At 30.8% G+C, this 18642-nt stretch overlaps 1 pseudogene; it reads right to left on the reverse strand.

Annotated features, from left to right (window-relative positions):
* Positions 1-1850: 1850 nt before the first annotated feature.
* On the reverse strand, positions 1851-18365 carry LOC132728989 (coiled-coil domain-containing protein 146-like; annotated as a pseudogene).
* Positions 18366-18642: the final 277 nt, after the last annotated feature.

Below are 18642 nucleotides of genomic sequence, written 5' to 3' on the forward strand. Positions count from 1 at the left end.
CTTTGTAACATGGCCAGCGATTGGCTGAAAAAAAGTGCAGGGAAAACCGTATGAGTCAATTTATACATGAGGTGATTGGATGGAAGTGGGGTATTTTTAAAGTAATAAAACTAATTTAAAAAGTAACACTACACTGTTTTCTGAAGAAAATGAAATATTTCATGAGTCTCTGTGATAATTTTGACTTGGATATTTGCATTCATAAAAAGTGTATGTCAGTCCTGTGATCAGCAGAAAATTTCAATGAAATGGGGGGTAATCCTCTCTGAAGTCATTTTGCAAAAAATTTGGTCGGCTACCCCTATATAACAAGAACATTTTCATGTGTCAGGCATTTCATTCTGCTAGAAAAATTAGCTCTTTAGCATGAAAACTCAATTTTAAGGTAGGATTAGGGACCATTTCTTATAATGTAAGTCTATGGAAATATCAATGTGAGTGTCTGACCTTGAATTTGGAGAGGAATGTATTAGTTTAAGTAAATAAATAACAAAACATAAAACAGTCAATTGATTTTTGTGCATTAAGTGTCAAAATGTCCTTTGCAAATCATCATCTAATTAATTTAACACTTAATGCAGTTTTTACATAGAAAAATCAAAGCAACCATTCTGAAATAAATAGGGGAGGTGTGTGAGGTGGTTACAACAATGTTGAAGCTTGGCAACATCACAAATGATATTGACTCAAGTGATTCCAACTAAAAAAAAAGTGGTTTTGTATGTTTAAGGAATTCAAGGCCAAAGATCTGAACTGTTTTCATTGTTTATGACTCACCTGACTTTTAGGGCATGTGTTTATTGTTAATTTTAAAGTTATTAACTCATTTTTTAATGTAATAGATTTTCCCCAAAATGTCATTTTATCGCGCATTTTTTCCCCAACTGAAAGGCCAGGCCGTTTCCCCAAAATTGAAAAAAAAGCCCTGTATACATGCAAATACGGAAAATCAATGACCACTTGGGTCGGGCCAATTTTGACACCAGGGCTTTTATTTGAACAAACTTGGTAGACACCCACTAGAAGATGTTTCATGCTTAATATTTAAGCTCTAGCTATTTGAGGTTTTTAAAAAAAGATTTTTTAAGTTTTTACTATATACAAATAAGGAAAATCAATGACGCCTCGGGGCAGGCCAATTTTGACCTCAGGGCATTTATTTAAACAAATTTGGTAGACACTGACTAGGTGATGTTTCATGCCAAATATTTTAGCTTTAGCTCTTGCGGTTTTCTAAAAGAAGATATTTTAAGTTTGTTCTTTGGAATTAATTTCTTTGAACAATTTTTAAAGTTGACTACCAAAGGAATATTCCTGTGAAGTTTGAATGAAATTCGCTAAGTGGTTTATGAAGAGATGTCGTTTAAAATAAAAGTTTACGGACTGACGCCGAACGAAAAGCGATCACAAAAGCTCACTGTGTCACTCTGTGACAGATGAGCTAAAAAATCATTCACTACCATACATATTAAGATGTTATACTGCAAAGAATATTTTGCATGATGATAAAGTTTTTAAGGGGATATAGTTGTGACTCTCTACAATGTAGTTTAGTATATAGTATAAATAACGTCATAATTTTCCTCAAATTGACTTTCATATATATTTTTCCCTCCCTACCAGCACCCAGCATCTCCCCCTTTTCCTAAAAACCCCACAATTTGATGAACATGTGGAACTATTGTCTTATGATCTTTATATTGACTTTTGGTGAAATTAACTAGGCCACCATTGTTCATCGTTAAACTTAAACTAGTGTACAAAATTAACACATGAAATAGAAACAGACATAGATACATTGTAAATGTAATGAATAAGTTACCTGTATTTGTAAAGTGACTAGTTCTCCTTCAAGATTCTGTTAGGTGTTTGAGCACGGAGAGCATTTCTCTTTGTTCATCTGCATCTGTTCTCATTTCATCTACAAAAGATGATATTACACTGATAAATCTATGAGAAAAAAAATATATGTGCCATTACTTAATAAGAAAAGGAAAGTTAATTGCTGCATTTTGACATTTTTCTGCACTAATTATTTGTTACTTTACCAAGTATTCAAAATACACAATTTGATTTTATAAGTTTTATTGCAGAAAAAGACATTTCAGAATGAGATTCATAATTGTCTGATGTCATTTTATAATTTTAACATGATTGTAGTATGTAATTCAAAATGTAAATTGATCTCTTAATTTAATGATTAAACAAATTCAGTTTAAGATGAATGTACAAAAAGTTTTACCTTGAATGTTAACTTTTTCCTAGAAAATGCACACCTCCTCCTTTCTTTCAATCAATTTTCTTTCTTTCAATACCTCTGTGATAAAAAAAAAATACAGTAATAGTTACTTAAAGAAATGAAAAAGTTATGAAATATACACTATGCAGTTATGCATTTTATTATCTAAATCAGTATTTGATTATATTAGAGGTGTAGCGATTCATCGATGCATCGCGATCTGTCTTGTCCCCGATGTATGCATCGTAATGAAATTAGAAATTCCAATATATTGCGATGCAATACATATTTCACCTCCCGATGTATCGATACAGCGGGAAGGTATCGCAATACACTAACAATATCTTCCAGGAATATAAGGACAAACGTATTTTTTGAAAGACTGAAGAAAGAAAAATAGCTCGGATGAAAACAATAAACAAGCGCGACCGGTACCACTAAAATACGCAACGGAGATTTTTTGGCGCAACGGACGCAACGGGCGCAACGGAGATATTTTTTAAAAAAAAAACCGGCACAACGCCTTTTTTTAAAGTCAATGTGCTATATTTAAGCATCTAAAATGATTGTTTGGCACTATTAAGTAAGTATGTTTTAAAATGTTTCATAAATTGTATATGTTTAGTTGCACTGAAGGAATATATGCCTGGCGAAATGGAAATTTCATGGCGCAACGGAGATATTTTTTTAGAAAAAACCGACACAACGCCTTTTTTAAAGTCAATATGCTGAATTTGAGCATCTAATATGATTGTTTAGCACTTTTAAGTAAGTATGTTTTAAAATGTTTCATAAATTGTATATGTTTACACTGAAGGATTATATATGCCTGGCGAAATGGAAATTTCATGGCGCAACGGAGATAATTTTGGAAAATCGGCACAACGTTTGTACTAATAATTATATGAAATTAATTAACACATATGTTATTTGAATAAATAAATTAAAAAAAAATATTTAAAAACCTTAATCGTATATCAAATAATCAAATAGCTACAATGTTGATGTTGTAAAGGGTAGTGTGCCGGAAAAATGGACATATATTTTGTCTGCGCAACGGAGATTTTTTTTTTTGGCGCAACGGAATTTAAAAAGAAAACAATGTTTGTCCTAATTAAGTTGTAATATGAAGAAGTAAATCATTAAAGATATTAACTGAATTACTCAAGTGGTGTAATAAAAGTCTGTTTTATTAATTTAAAAATGGAATTAAATACGTTTTTATCGTTATGGCTAACACTGAAAGACAAGTATGGATTTTACAATCTGTTTCATTTTTTCCCGTTCAATCTGTTAGTACTCGTTTAAATTTGATCCTATAATTTTTTAACTGTAAAAATTATTTTCTTATTTCTGCTGCCGGGAATATATAAGCAAATCACTTTATTTGTTAAAAGCATGACCAGTAGCAAGCAATTTGCTAACCATATTACATTATCTTTTTAATAATGATTGAAATATTTTATGCATTTTTAAAATTAAAAATAGTATAGTAACTATACAAAATATTAATTGTTTGATGAAGTTATTAAAATAGTAAAACGACATGCATGTTACTCAGAATTTGCTGTTCTTTCTATTGCCATTTTAAAACAGTAAAAAGCATAAAATAATTAAATTGAAGGTTCCTTATAAGAATTCCTTCCCCGATCAGAAAACCCCGTTAAAATCAAATGCAGCTACTGTTTATTTAGCGAAACAACAGCAAATATAGTGATTTGAAGAATGTTTATCACGGGTGTTAAGTACCGATAATTAAATTACCAATGACACGTGGTTGATGTTTATTGGACACACGTTTTCACACCATTTAGATAATGTGATTAAGAGGAACATGTATTGACTTTAAGGTATTAAATATTTTTCTATCACTTGTTATTGTCGAAAATATTGCTTTTGAAGCTTATTACGCTAATATTTCACTCAAACTATGAGAAAAAAATGTGTATATGAAATGTGAGACGTAATAAAACTTTTTGGAGTCTGAATCCACCACTGATGACGGTCAAGTTTTCTTATACAAGTGTTTAAAACATTATTAAACACCAGTGCCATACACGTGCACGATACGTTGCTAATTGCTAACAATTCTTGTGTAATTGATTACCTTTTGTCAATATCATAATTATGAAATATTTGGATTGCTTTTGATGAAATATACAATGTATACGCAACAAACAATTATTGAAAAAGTACACAATGATTAATGAAAGATAATAAATTAATAAAATAAAATAATATAATATGATAAAACTGCTATGATAATCCCCGTTGCGCCGAAATAGTCCATTTTGCCGTAATTTAATTATCTTTTACAATATCATATTTTCAACATTTTCTAAAATAAAGGAAAGTAAATCATTTTTAAAAGACTGTTACTTATATTATTCTCAAATTCTTAAAATATGATAAACAAGATCAACAAGGAAAGGTTATGTTCAAACATAAGATCTACCCGTTATGCAAATCTTCATTTTCCGTTGCGCCGAAATTATATCCATTTCGCCGTCCATTTAAAATCTGATATATTCGATATTCTACCTAATAAAATCAAACTTATACAGTATATGTAAAAATGAGTATAAAATATCAACAATACCAACTTATATGATTATTTTATGTTTTAGACATAAAAAAAACAGTACACAGTTTTGAAAATAAAATCTCCGTTTCGCAATAATCTATCGGCGCAACGGAGTTTATGAAAGGTATAACATCAATACAATGAATGTTTATAATTAAAAAAATACTGAACATTGATTCTGTAATATCAACATATGACTTTATTTAGTATATACTAATGCAGATTCATTTAAAAAGTATGTATAGAAAAGCTATCACAGTACTTTTCGTAAAAATAACGAATTGAACAGGAAAAAAAATAACAGATTGTAACTTCCATACTTGTCTTCCAGTGTCAGCCATAACGATAAAAACGTATTTAATTCCATTTTTAAATTAATAAAACAGACTTTTATTACACCTCTTCAGTTATTCAGTTAATATCTTTAATGATTTACTTCTTCATATTACTACTTAATTAGGCCATTTAAAATTCCGTTGCGCCAAAAAAAAATCTCCGTTGCGCAGACCAAATGTCCATTTCGCCGGCACACAATCCTTTACAGCATCAACATTGCAGCTATTTGATTATTTGATATACGATAAAGGTTTATATATATATATATATTTAATTTATTTATTCATATAACATTGGTGTTAATTAATTTCATATATTAGTACAAACGCTGTGACGATTTTCCAAAATTATCTCCGTTGCGCCATGAAATTTCGCTTTTGCCAGGCATATAACCCTTCAGTGCAATTAGACATATACAATTTATGAAACATTTTAAAACACACTTACTTAATAGTGCTAAACAATCATTTTAGATGCTTAAATATAGCACATTGACTTTTAAAAAAAGTGTTGTGCCGGTTTTTCTAAAAAAATATCTCCGTTGCGCCCGTTGCGTCCGTTGCGCCAAAAAAAATCTCCGTTGCGTATTTTAGTGGTACCCAAGCGCGACTATTATCATACCATCGTTGTCATCTCGTTTCCCCATGTCCGCAATCATTTAACGGTTACTAACCAAGTTTTATCAATTCCATGTAAATGGGCTGGTGTTCTTTGAACTTGTTTATAATAAAAACATAATTAGAGATCTGTGCAATTTCAAGAAAAAACAACCTACAAACATGAATTTTATTTTGTAGCAATTAAATGTCGGATTAAAATAGTGATGATGACAACATCCCCATGTGATATTCGTCACGTATTTATACTTTCATTTCCATTGACATCATTTTCCCGTAAAAAAAAACAACAAAGCAAACAAACAGAAAACATGAAGACTGCAACATATGTAGACGGGGAAATTACAGTCAATCCTCCCTGGTCATATAAGTCACGAGTTTTGGGAAAATTGTAGTTTTTGGGGAACCATGAGACAGTGTTGTATAATGTGGAAGACCGGACGTGGAGTGTTTGCAAAATCAAAATAAAATACTCTGGGGTTGAGCACAAATCTTTTGAGAAAACTGAGACTGAAACTTATTTACTGTCATTTTCACAGTTGTTGACCTAATTGTAGATCACTTGTTACTTTTTTTTCACAAGAAAAATCTTTAGTGGTGTATTGTAAGACTGAAATTGTTAAACTGCCATATTTACAGTAGTGGACTTTAGTGTTAGAATAGCTAGTAGATATCAATTTGCTGTTATGGTTTAATTAAAAATACCTTTAATCCTCAAGAAATCAGAAAAGTAAATTGTTAAAAGATCAAAATCGGAAACTAAGTTATAACAACAAGTTAAAAGAGTTTATTTTTTGTTATTGTAATAGTTTTATATTATATTCGTAATTATGCTGTAAACAAATGGCCAAGTCTAAAAGTCAGTATCGTGATATGTATCGCATCGCAACATAAGAATCGCAATATGCATCGCATTTCTTCAAAGTATGCAATGCATATCGTGAATCGCATCGTTTTGAAAAACAAATATCGTGATATGTATCGTGACAGAAAAAAATGGCAATGCACAGCCCTAGATTATATCACATGTTCAATAATAAATTTACCTATTGCAATATGAGCAACACATTTATCAAGGGTTATTTGTGCAATTAGCAACATTTATCACCTTTGTTGGGTTGCTATAGAAACTTTATTTTAGTGGCCATTATTTACCTCAAGAAGTTTAATGAAGAGAATTATGTGCTTCTTATCTATTTAAACATTTTGTTGCTAAATGTTCATATACATAATACTTTACAAATAAAATTGACTGTACATGAACAACTAAATTTGAATCTGTAGATACTTTTTTCTTAAACATGTTCTCTCCATTGAGATAGGCTACAAATGTAATCACAGTCATTCGGAAACAATCATACAAACCTCTCATTCCTAAGTGTTATGGCATTTTCATATCTATTTCTTAATTTTGTCATCTGTTCCTCTGCCTGATTTATCAAAGTGTTCAATTTTGAAATGTCCATTTTCTGTTGTTCACATTTTTAATGCATTTTTTCTCTCAATTCTTTGCTGCTTGGCAACCTCATTCCTCAAACCATCTCTCATTACTATACTGTTTATATGTTGTAATCTCTGTTTTTATAGATGTCTGAAATATAGTTATCAAAATGAAATGAGCAGTTTATGTTATAAAAAGAGACATACATTCAAATGACAAAATACTAATGCAATCATAGCAGATGAAATTTGTAATAACATTAAAATGTAAATACTAAAATCAATAATATTATACTAACATCATAAAAGAAAATAATTATGACACCAGAAGGTGAATACTTCATGTTCAAAATAAATGTAGTGATATCATTATAACTAATAACATCTTCATTCAAATCCAATGATATCAAAATAGATAATATGCCAACAAAATCAATGTGCTATGATATCACAATAGGTATGGTATCATAATGATCACGTGACCAGATTTTATACTGTTAAAAAGTACTGTTACCTATGTAACAATACAAAATTCATAGTTACATGGTACACTTGCATTAACAGTTAGAATAACTCCCAGAGGCCTATGGGAAATTAAGATTTCAAAAAAGTGAGGGGTAATAACATCATTTATCCACTATGACATCATAATTTATATACTATGACATCGTAATTTATACATAATGACATAATAATAGGTGATATAACATTATAATTAAAATGCTAGTATAATAACAATGATTTGACATCACACATATTATGTTATTACATCATTATTTAAGTTTTGACAATGGAAAGAAGCATTATAATTAAAATGCCAATATCACAATTGATATAACAACTTAAGATATAGCAAAAAATGCATCAACATCCCAGTATCTCTGAATGACAGCAAAGCAAGAGATGTAACATAATAATTGTTCATTCTTGCATCATATGTACCTGTCTTTTTGAGTGACTGCTGTGTCATTCTGTAAGATGTTGATCTTCTCTCTCATTTCTGCCGCTTTCTGTGTACTCGTCTGAATCAAGTTCACACACTTGTTATGCTCATTCTTTATAACATCATACAACTTGGCAAAATCTGCAATTTTAAGTCACCCATTAAAATACCTTTTCTGTAATTTGTACAGATTACATATCTAAGTTTTATTAACTAAGAATTTTTATGGCACACAACTGCTAAAAAAATATGAATTGGCAAACAACTAACTAGAAAACACTTTGATTTCAATCCAACTCTTTTTCTAAAAAAATGTAATAAATAAATATCATTCTAACATGCTTCACACTATTCCCCTATCAGACAGATAGGGCAATCAAGTGCAATTTTACACATCAAATTCAAATGCTTATATGTCATATGACATCAGATATGAAGTTTATAAGCCAAATGACGTCAGAAAAATTAATTCTACACTCAATGTAGTTCAACATATTTTTATCAATTTTCTTTTTTAAACTGATGTTAGAAAGGAAATAAATTTTAATTTTTCTTACAAAATAGTAAAATAATGAACAGTTTATTATTACAATGCTTGATAATTAATTACTCAGGCACTTTGTGATAATATTCCTGCGAATTTGAACTCAGTGCATTATTCTATAACAATGCAATCAAAATTGATACCTGTTTCCTAAATAGACCCTTTGTTCAAAGTGAAGTAGATTATAAGTATGTATAGTTATGTCTAACATATAAATCTATAGTAATAATATCAACATTTTATAGAAACTTACTTGACTTGCATCTCCTTATTTTTTTTTTCTCATGATCTTGTATTTGTAATTGTTTAGTTTTTAGATCCTCAACAGCTTTGTGAAATCTCATCTCAGCATGCATGAAATCTCAAGCTTTCTGTTCCTTTTCATCAGCCTAATGAATCATTTTGTAAGCAACTTTAAATATCTACATTTTATATTCAAATACATGTGCTTGACATGCTTATATAAACAAGTTGTCACCTTATTGCAGTAACGAGTTAAGTCCATCTAAATTTAATAGGAGTTAACCAGTTATTGCACTAAGGTGACAAATTATGTGAAAGAATGAAACAGAGTATTCAAAACAATAATGATCAAGGATGTATATAGTGAATGAACTGTAAAAGTGCATATATCTGTGTCTTGAAAAAAGTTAGCGAATCTAAAATTCCAGATATTTTGCATGAGGCAATATTAGGCAGAATTTAATTACTGGCTGGGTGATATCTGTTCTAGAGGAAATTTTCGTGGTTTTTGTCAATTTGCGAAATTTGCCAATATTTCCGCTTCGCTAACTTAACCACTTATACAGGAATGTCATAAACATTGCTTTTTGAAAAGTACATGTGTACAGCAACGGCAAAACAAAAATAGAGAATTAAACTAACATCATCAACAATTTTTTTTATGAAAAGAAATTTCCTATACATGTAATTAGTTTAGAAAACAGGATACAATGAAATACCTTAATATCAGCCAGTCTAGTGAGTTCAACCACTTCAATTCTAAGATCACTTTGTTCATACAATAAATTCTGCTCCTCTGCTACACTAGCCTTTAGTTTAACATGCTCAACAGCTGTTAGAGAATTCTGATATATATATATATATATAACACATAGAATGTTTTAATCATTCTAAACTGATGAAAGCTGGTTAATGTTGTTTTTTTAATCCATAAACTCAGTCTTAAACAGGTAATGTTAGTGAGTCTGGGCAGATTTTCAGCAGTTAGCTGGAGAATTTTATCATTTTTTTAATTACACATGTTCAAACACATTACTGCCAGACTTTCTATACATGCTTTTCTATACAATCAGTGTTGAAACAATTATCACTTTCATAAAAATAATTTTTCTCTTTTTTGTTTAAATGGAAATCTTTTCAAATGCAGTTTAGATATTTTAACATATTTTTAATCATACCTGAGTAGTCAAAGCCTGTTTTGTTTGTTCCATTTCATTCTGTAATTCTTCTCTTTTCTTATGATGTGTGTCATCATCTTTGGGTAATGAATCCATATGACCTTTTATTTTTTCATGAATTAATTTTGTATGATTTATTGTCTCTTCAGTAACCTTTATTTGAAGTTCAGCTTTTTTCAAGTTTCTAATATTACAGTCTTTTTCTCTCATCTTTCTTGAATGAACATCATGAGCATTTTTCTTTCCCAGATGAATATGGCGTAAGTTCAAGTCAAATGTTGCCCTGCAAACAGTTTTAACCATTAATCAAAAGGTAAAATTGTACTACAATTTTCAACAAATTATGCTAGCTAAGAAAGTTGTTTTAAATAAATTATTTTGTGATAAAATTCTATCAAAAATCATGGCTTTTTTAATTTGTTTTTGCTATGCTATTTATCTGTCTCTAAAGTAACCTTGATTTTATTTTTATTAGCAGCTATTAAGTTGATCACACATTTACATTTCATAAAATTGCCTGTATAGCTAATCACTGTACCTAGGTAGTTAAAGTGGTCTACTACTTCTATTGTCTGACCGTTACAGGTCCATTTTTTGTTGATAAAAATACGCCCTTTTTTCTAAAGACAACAATTTTAGTTTTCATGGTATAAACCTCTAATCCCCATTTAAAAGCAATATGTGTACAAAAGATCTAAACTAGTTTGTAAATCTTCAGAAGTTTTACCTATAATGGCCATATCGTCAGCAAAAAGCAATAAAATCAAAACAATATCATCAATCAATAATCCTCAGTTTAAATTATCTTGTAAATATAATTCAAGGTCTTCTACGAATAGGGAGAACATTTTACATTTTTGCACTTTAATTAAAATTTACAAAGCATTTTATATTAATTTATCTCATTACTTCCATTCCACAAATTTATCAGTGTCAATGTTGCAAAAAAAAACCTCCTTAATTGTATCTGTAAGTCAAAATAATTCAAAACTGACAAAAACATGTTCATACATATTGCAGACCACACATACCTTACAAGGACAGCTTTAAAAAACAAACTTCTAAAGCTTTCTAATCAAACAAGACAACTTTGTAATCTTCTTGTACATGAAACATTTCTACATAAAATACTGTTCAAACTAACATACCTTTCCCCCATTAACACAGCTTCTCGATCTTTTACATATTTAAAATCTTTTTGTAGCACTTCCATTTCTCGATCCTTCTCGTTCAAATGTGATTTTTGTTTCTCAATATCATTGTCCATGTCAAATTTCTCTTCCTCAAGGTCATGCATTTTATTTTCTATGTTTTTCTTCTGAGCTACAATATCTTGGAATTCTTTATCTAAAGCTACAAACTTATTCTGAAGCTCACTGAAAACAAACAAAGAGTAACTGTACAATAATCTTTCTTTTTAATTTGTTAAAAAAAAGTCAAGTTATATTTTATATTGATCTAAAAATTTCATTTATTTAAAAAAATTCACATAAAGAAAATGAAATAAAAACTAGAAATGTGTCCATAGGACACTGATGCCCCCACACGCCACTGTTCTGTCAATCTTATGACTCTAGGTCAAATATTTTTTGGACTACATGTGCCACAAGTTGAAAACTAAAAATCAACAAAGGGCCATAATTCTGTTAAATTTGGCCGCAGCAAAAAATCCTTCCTTTACTATGATCTACACATTAAGATTGTTAATCCCTGGAAGTTTAAGCAAAATCTGCCATCCGGTTTAAGAGGAGTTGCGTTCACAAAATTTCTATATAGTATATAATGAAAAAATCAACAAAGTGCCATAATTCTGTTAAATTTGGTTGCAGCAAAAATTCCTTCCTTTACTACCATCTACACATTAAGGTTGTTCATCCCTGGAAGTTTAAGCAAAATCTGCCATCCAGTTTAAGAGGAGTTGCATTCACAAAATTTCTACATAGTATAGAGTGAAAAAATCAACAAAGTGCCATAATTCTGTTAAATTTGGTCGCAGCAAAAATTCCTTCCTTTACTGCCATCTACACATTAAGGTTGTTCATCCCTGGAAATTTAAGCAAAATCTGCCATCCGGTTTAAGAGGAGTTGCATTCACAAAATTTCTACATAGTATATAGTGAAAAAATCAACAAAGGGCCATAATTCTGTAAAATTAAGTCGCAGCAAAAATTCCTTCCTTTACTACCATCTACACCTTTAGGTTGTTCATCCCTGTAAGTTTAAGCAAAATCTGCCATCCGGTTTAAGAGGAGTTGCGTTCACAAAATTTCTACATAGTATATAGTGAAAAAATCAACAAAGGGCCATAATTCTGTAAAATTTGATCGCAGCAAAAATTCCTTCCTTTACTACCATCAACACCTTAAGGTTGTTCATCCCTGTAAGTTTAAGCAAAATCTGCCATCCGGTTTAAGAGGAGTTGCGTTCACAAAATTTCTATATAGTATATAGTGAAAAAATCAACAAAGGGCCATAATTCTGTTAAATTTGGTCGCAGCGAAAATTCCTTCCTTTACTACAATGTACACATTCAGGTTGTTCATCCCTGTAAGTTTAAGCAAAATCTGCCATCCGGTTTAAAAGGAGTTGCGTTCACAAGATTTCGGGACGTACGGACGGACTGACGGAATGACGGACGGACGTACAAGTGCAACGCTATATGCTCCCACATTGTGGGGGCATAAAAATGTTTTATACATTATTATGTCAGCTTAAACTTTTAAGTTATTAGAAGGATTTTAGTTTATTCGTACACATAGTTATTCAGGAGTGTAAAAAGTTTAAGATTTTCTTACTTCTTTTTTCTTCCCAGTTTATCAGCTTCTTTTGCAATCTGGTATGGAACAGTGTTAACTTGCACCAATCACCCTGTCAATACACAAATCTGATTTTAAAATTTACATTTTACAGCCATTTTTTTTTTGTATAAGAATTATAAGATTATATAGTCTGTTGATCAAAGAATAATAGATAAAATTAAATGTCTGTTCAGTAATCACCAGGGTTTTTTCCCCCTGAAGAATTAAATAAATAAAATTTTGACAAAATACGGAATATATCGACAGCTTGGTGTGAAAGATTGTAACTTCTTCTTTATTTAATATGAGTTACAACCCTTTCGCACCAAGTCCTCGATATGACAATTTAGATTTTTTTTTACAAAATGCACTAAGTATCAAAATAACTCAAAAAAATTTTTTTTTTTTATTTTCTTAAACAAAAAAGTAATACTTTCAATAAAAATTTGAAAATACCAACTATAACTTGTTTGTTAATTTTTTCAAAATGTTTTAAATTTCATAGAATTTTAAAACCAACTTTTGGCCTAATCTTTATCTTTTCCTCTTTGAAAAGTATATATAACAAGAGCTGTCACAGGAGACAGCTAAGCTCGACTGATAAAATACTGGACGCAGTAAGGAAAAAAAACTATGAAAGAAAAATCAATTATGTATAAGTATGTATTAAGTTATAGTAAAAAATAACATTGTTAACATAAATTCCAAGATCAAGGGGAATAATCTAAAAATAGTCACACTAAAGCTATGAACCTTGTCACACAACATGTGTGTAATGATAAGAAATATATATTTGACACAACATGTGTGTAATGATAAGAAATATATATTTGACACAACATTTGTGTAATGATAAGAAATATATATTTGATGTTTGAAGTAGATACCTGAAAGAGTAAAGAAGTTATAAAATTTCTTAAAGAAAATACTAAGTTCAAAGAAAGATAAATCTGTAAATATTACTTCAAGAGTTATGATGAACATTGTCAAATAAAATGTAATTAATGATAAGGAATAAGTGTTTGAAGTTTGAGGTAGATACCTTTAAAACTAAAGAAGTTATAGAAAGAAATAACATTTTACTAGTAAAAAATTCTAAGTTTATGGGGGGATTATTCTTGCAATATTGGTGCTAGAGTTATGAACCTTGTCACATAACATGTGGTTAATGATAAGGTACATATATTTGAAGTATGAAGTTTATCCCTTAAGAAATAAATAAGTAAAAGTAAAAAATATTGTTTTAAGGAACATTCTAAGTTCAAGGGGAGATATACTGAAAATATTGGTTCTAGAGTTATGAACCTTGTCACATAAGATGTGGATGATGATAAGGTACATATTTTTGAAGTAATAGAGGATATTTGTTTAGTTCGGTGTAAGATCGGAATATATTTCACCGAGTGAGCACCAAAAGGTATATTTCACGAGTGGCGCAGCCACAAGTGAAATATGAACTTTTGGTGTTCACAAGGTGAAATATATTTCGATCTTACACTAAACTAAACAAATTTTCTTTTTATTATATGCAAAGAAACGTTTTAAAAAGACATAAAACCTAATACTGAATGAAAAGCGCGCCAAATAATAATACAACGTGACGTCATTTACGACGTCACGTTATTAAGTTGGTACCCAGTTCTGTGCACGCTGGTATTTCACTGAAACAACGTAAGGGGCTTAAATTCAAAACAGTGAGATTATCAAAGTGGTAATTTCACTGTTTCAAACAGTGAAATTACCAGTTTTATATCACTGATATATTTCTATAAACCACCGAAATGCATGTAATAAAGAAGTTTATTCCTTAAGAAATAATGAAGTTACAGTAAAAAATAATATTTTTAAGGAAAATTCTAAGTTCAAGGCAGACTTCCCGAAATACGTCGGTCCGACGGACATGTCCGATAAATTTTGATCAGGTCCGACAATTTTTTATTCCGGATCGGTCCGACTGTCCGGCTTTTATCCAAGCCGCATGTATACAAAATGGCGTCGCTAAAGGTGCCAAACCTGGGAAAAACCGAAAATCTACGTCAGAAGAGTGCGCAGAACAGCAATAAAAGGATGAAAAGAATAGACCCGAGACGAAATTTAATGAAAAATGGAAGCAGAACCATGAATAATTGGTGTATGACAGGGAGGAGATGAAAATGCGTTGTACGGATTGTGCCGATTTTTACGGCGAAAAAATAAAAAATAAAAAGTGTCTTAGAAATACAAACACAAATTTTTCTTTGATTTTGATCAATTTTATTTGGTCTGACAGATTTTGTTTCGGTCCGACAGATTTTCATGGTTTGTCAGACCGAATGTCTGACAGTTTTTTTCAACTTTCGGGAAGTCTGCTGAAGGGGAGATAAATCTGAAAATATTGGTTCTAGAGTTATGAACCTTATCACATAAGATGTGGTTGATGATAAGGAACATATAATTGAAGTTGATACCTTAAGAAATGACAAAGTTATATAATAGTGAAAAATATTTTACTGCACAAAACTTTTATCTGAAATCTGGACGCGGACGCCAACACCACCGCCGACGCCGGGGCGAGTAGAACAGCTTTCCATATACTTCGTATATTCGAGCTAAAAATAAAAGCCTCTTTACTTAAGAAAATCAAATACTTCTGTTACAGATTAAAAGATTATACATCTACAATTTTCACCGTTAGTGTATTGTACAAGAATGGTAAGGCTAACCTGAAGATTTTCCTATTTTTCAGTGAGCTTTTCATATTCTTTACTATCAATGCTTGTCTATTAGATGTATCTAAATCTTCTTTCAATGTTTTAACCTCTAGCTGTCTCTGAACAATTTCTTTCTTTATATCATCACATGCTTGTTGTTACTCTTTGATTTCCTTATCAATTTCCTTGACCTTTGATCTTGTGACCCCAAAATCAATAGGGGTCTTCTACCCGATATGGACAATCATCCTATGAAGTTTTAACACTGTGGGCCAAATGGAACTTAAGTTATGCCACAGAAACTGTTTTCAGTTTTAAGGTAATAATGTAAAGTAACCTTGACCTTTGACCTTGTGACCCCAAAATCAATAGGGGTCTTCAACTCAATATGGACAATCATCCTATGTAGTTTGAATATTGTGGGCCAAATGGAACTTAAATTATGCTCCGGAAACCAAATTGCTAACGGTCAGATGGATGTTCTAACAGTAGAGTAATAATGTGGCTACTCTATTGTTCTCTCTATTCTTTTTAGCCACACAAAAGAAAACAGCAACATAAAAGCATTACAGAATAAATGACATCAAAGAGAAAGAACAGTTACCTATTGTCTATTTGATATTCTAGCTCGTACTGCCTTTCTTGCACTTGTTTCAAGTCATTGTTATACTTTAACAGTTGTTGTCTCATCTTTGAAACCTCTGTGTTTGAACCATTGGTAAAATTGTCAGCTTCCTCTAACTCTATACATTGACTATCAAGTTCAGCAGAGCATTCTTTTGCCTGAGACAGCAAACAAGTCTTATTCTCCCTGGTACTGAAAAAATAAGGCATCAAAATCAGTATTATAGATTAACAAGAGGGCCATGATGGCCCTGAGGTCGCTCACCTGTATAAAGGCACCCGGAGCGGGGCCAGTTTAAACCCTAGGGGCTTTTATTTGAACAAACTTGGTAGACACCAATAAGAAGATGTTTAATGCTAAACATCTAAGCTCTAGCTCATTGGGTTTTTTAAATGAAGATTTTTTAAGTTTTTACTATATGCATATAGGGAAAATCAATGACCCCCTGGGGCGGGGCCAATTTTGACCCCAGGGCTTTTATTTGAACAAACTTTGTAGACACTCACTAGAAGATGTTTCATGCTTAATATCTAAACTCCAGCTATTTGTGTTTTTTCATAGAAGACTTTTTTAAGTTTTTGCTATACACATATAGTTAAAAATCATGACACCCCTGGGGCGGGGCCAGTTTTGACCCCAGGACTTTTATTTGAACAAACTTTGTAGACACTCACTAGAAGATGTTTCATGCTTAATATCTAAACTCCAGCTATTTGGGTTCTTTCAAAAAAGATTTTTTAAGTTTTTGCTATACACATAATTATAAGGAAAATCAATGACCCCCGGGGCGGGGCCAATTTTGACCCCAGGGCTTTTATTTGAACAAACTTGGTAGACACCCATTAGAACATGTTTCATGCTAAATATCTTAGCTCTAGCTCTTTGAGTTCTTTAAAAGAAGATTTTTTAAGTTTTTACTATATGCATATAGGGAAAATCAATGACCCCCTGGGGCGGGACCAATTTTGACCCCAGGGCTTTGATTTGAACAAACTTGGTAGACACTCATTAGAAGATGTTTCATACCAAATATCTAAGCTCTAGCTCTTAGGGTTTTTTAATAGAAGATTTTTTAAGTTTTTCCTATTGGTTGCCATGGCAACCAGAGTTTTTAATGGAATTTAAATTTTTGAACAACTTTGAAAGGGGTCCACCTAAGGATCATTTCTGTAAAGTTTGGTTGCAATTGGCCATGTGGTTTAGGAGGAGATGTTGTTTGAAAAGTTTGACGCCATTTTTTGAAGGATGCATGACGCACAGACGCACGCAGAGTGATGACAAAAGCTCACCCTTGAGCACTTTGTGCTCAGGTGAGCTAAAAATTAGTTCTTTGAAAATCATATCACATTCAGTTAAAAGATAAATTCAGTATTAATATTGCTGAAATTTAATTCATTTCATTGTTTATATAGAGAAGAAATTTAAAAATGTAATATTGAAATGGATAAAAATCAAAATGATAAAGATAACATACAGAATACATCTTAATTAAAGTCAAAATTTCATTTTTCCACAAAGTTTTTCAATAAACACATATATATACTTTTTTCAGTATCTTTCATTCTATAGCTGCTTTTAATTCTTCAAGTTTACTCTTTTATAATGTTTTTCTGTAAATAACTTGAAGAGTCACAGTAGATAATTTTTTATGACATATATATATATACTGTCTTGACATCAATTTTTTTTTATCTTGTACACGTATCTTGTATAGATTATTTATTATCAAAGCAGCATTTCTTACCTCATGCAAGCACTGGAATGCTGGAATTGCTGACACATCTACATGACTTTTTTCTTGGTGTATGACTTTTGGGGGCAATGTTGAAATAGGCGCAGCATACTCCATGTTGTGAGGGGAGAGTGTCTTCCTTCGCTTCCTGCAAGCCTGCTCCATCAGCTGATACAAATGTGATATTTTTTAAGTACTGAGAGAACTTATATATTTTGGAAGCATTTATTAACTTTATCAAATTTGCCAGTAGACTCACACAGATAAATGAAACATTGTAAGCATAACTTACAGTTTATTAAACTTTCTTTTAATTTCATCATTTATATCATTTGTCTGACTTCTGAACATTAAATCTTCATGTATTTTCTGATCAAATTCTGATATTATTTCCATATTTTCTTGAAGGAGAGCAGTTTGATTTTCCTTTTGTGCTTTTTTTATTATCCATAATGTTGATAATTATAAACTGTGAACTGGTTTTTTGTTCTTGTTTTTTTCTTTAATTTAAAAGAATCAGATTTATTTAATCTACTTTAAAACAAAATTTCCATCGACATGTTGGTAGGTAAATTTGTGTACTGCAGATCTTGTCTAATAGTAAAATAGGATTTCTTACATAACTACTTTCAATTAAAATTGATTAGGTCATGCAGCTTAATTAAATATTCAA

This window comes from Ruditapes philippinarum, unplaced genomic scaffold, assembly GCF_026571515.1.
Source record: "Ruditapes philippinarum isolate M1 unplaced genomic scaffold, ASM2657151v2 ctg8330_1_1_1_1, whole genome shotgun sequence".
NCBI classification, from domain to species: Eukaryota; Metazoa; Mollusca; class Bivalvia; order Venerida; family Veneridae; genus Ruditapes; species Ruditapes philippinarum.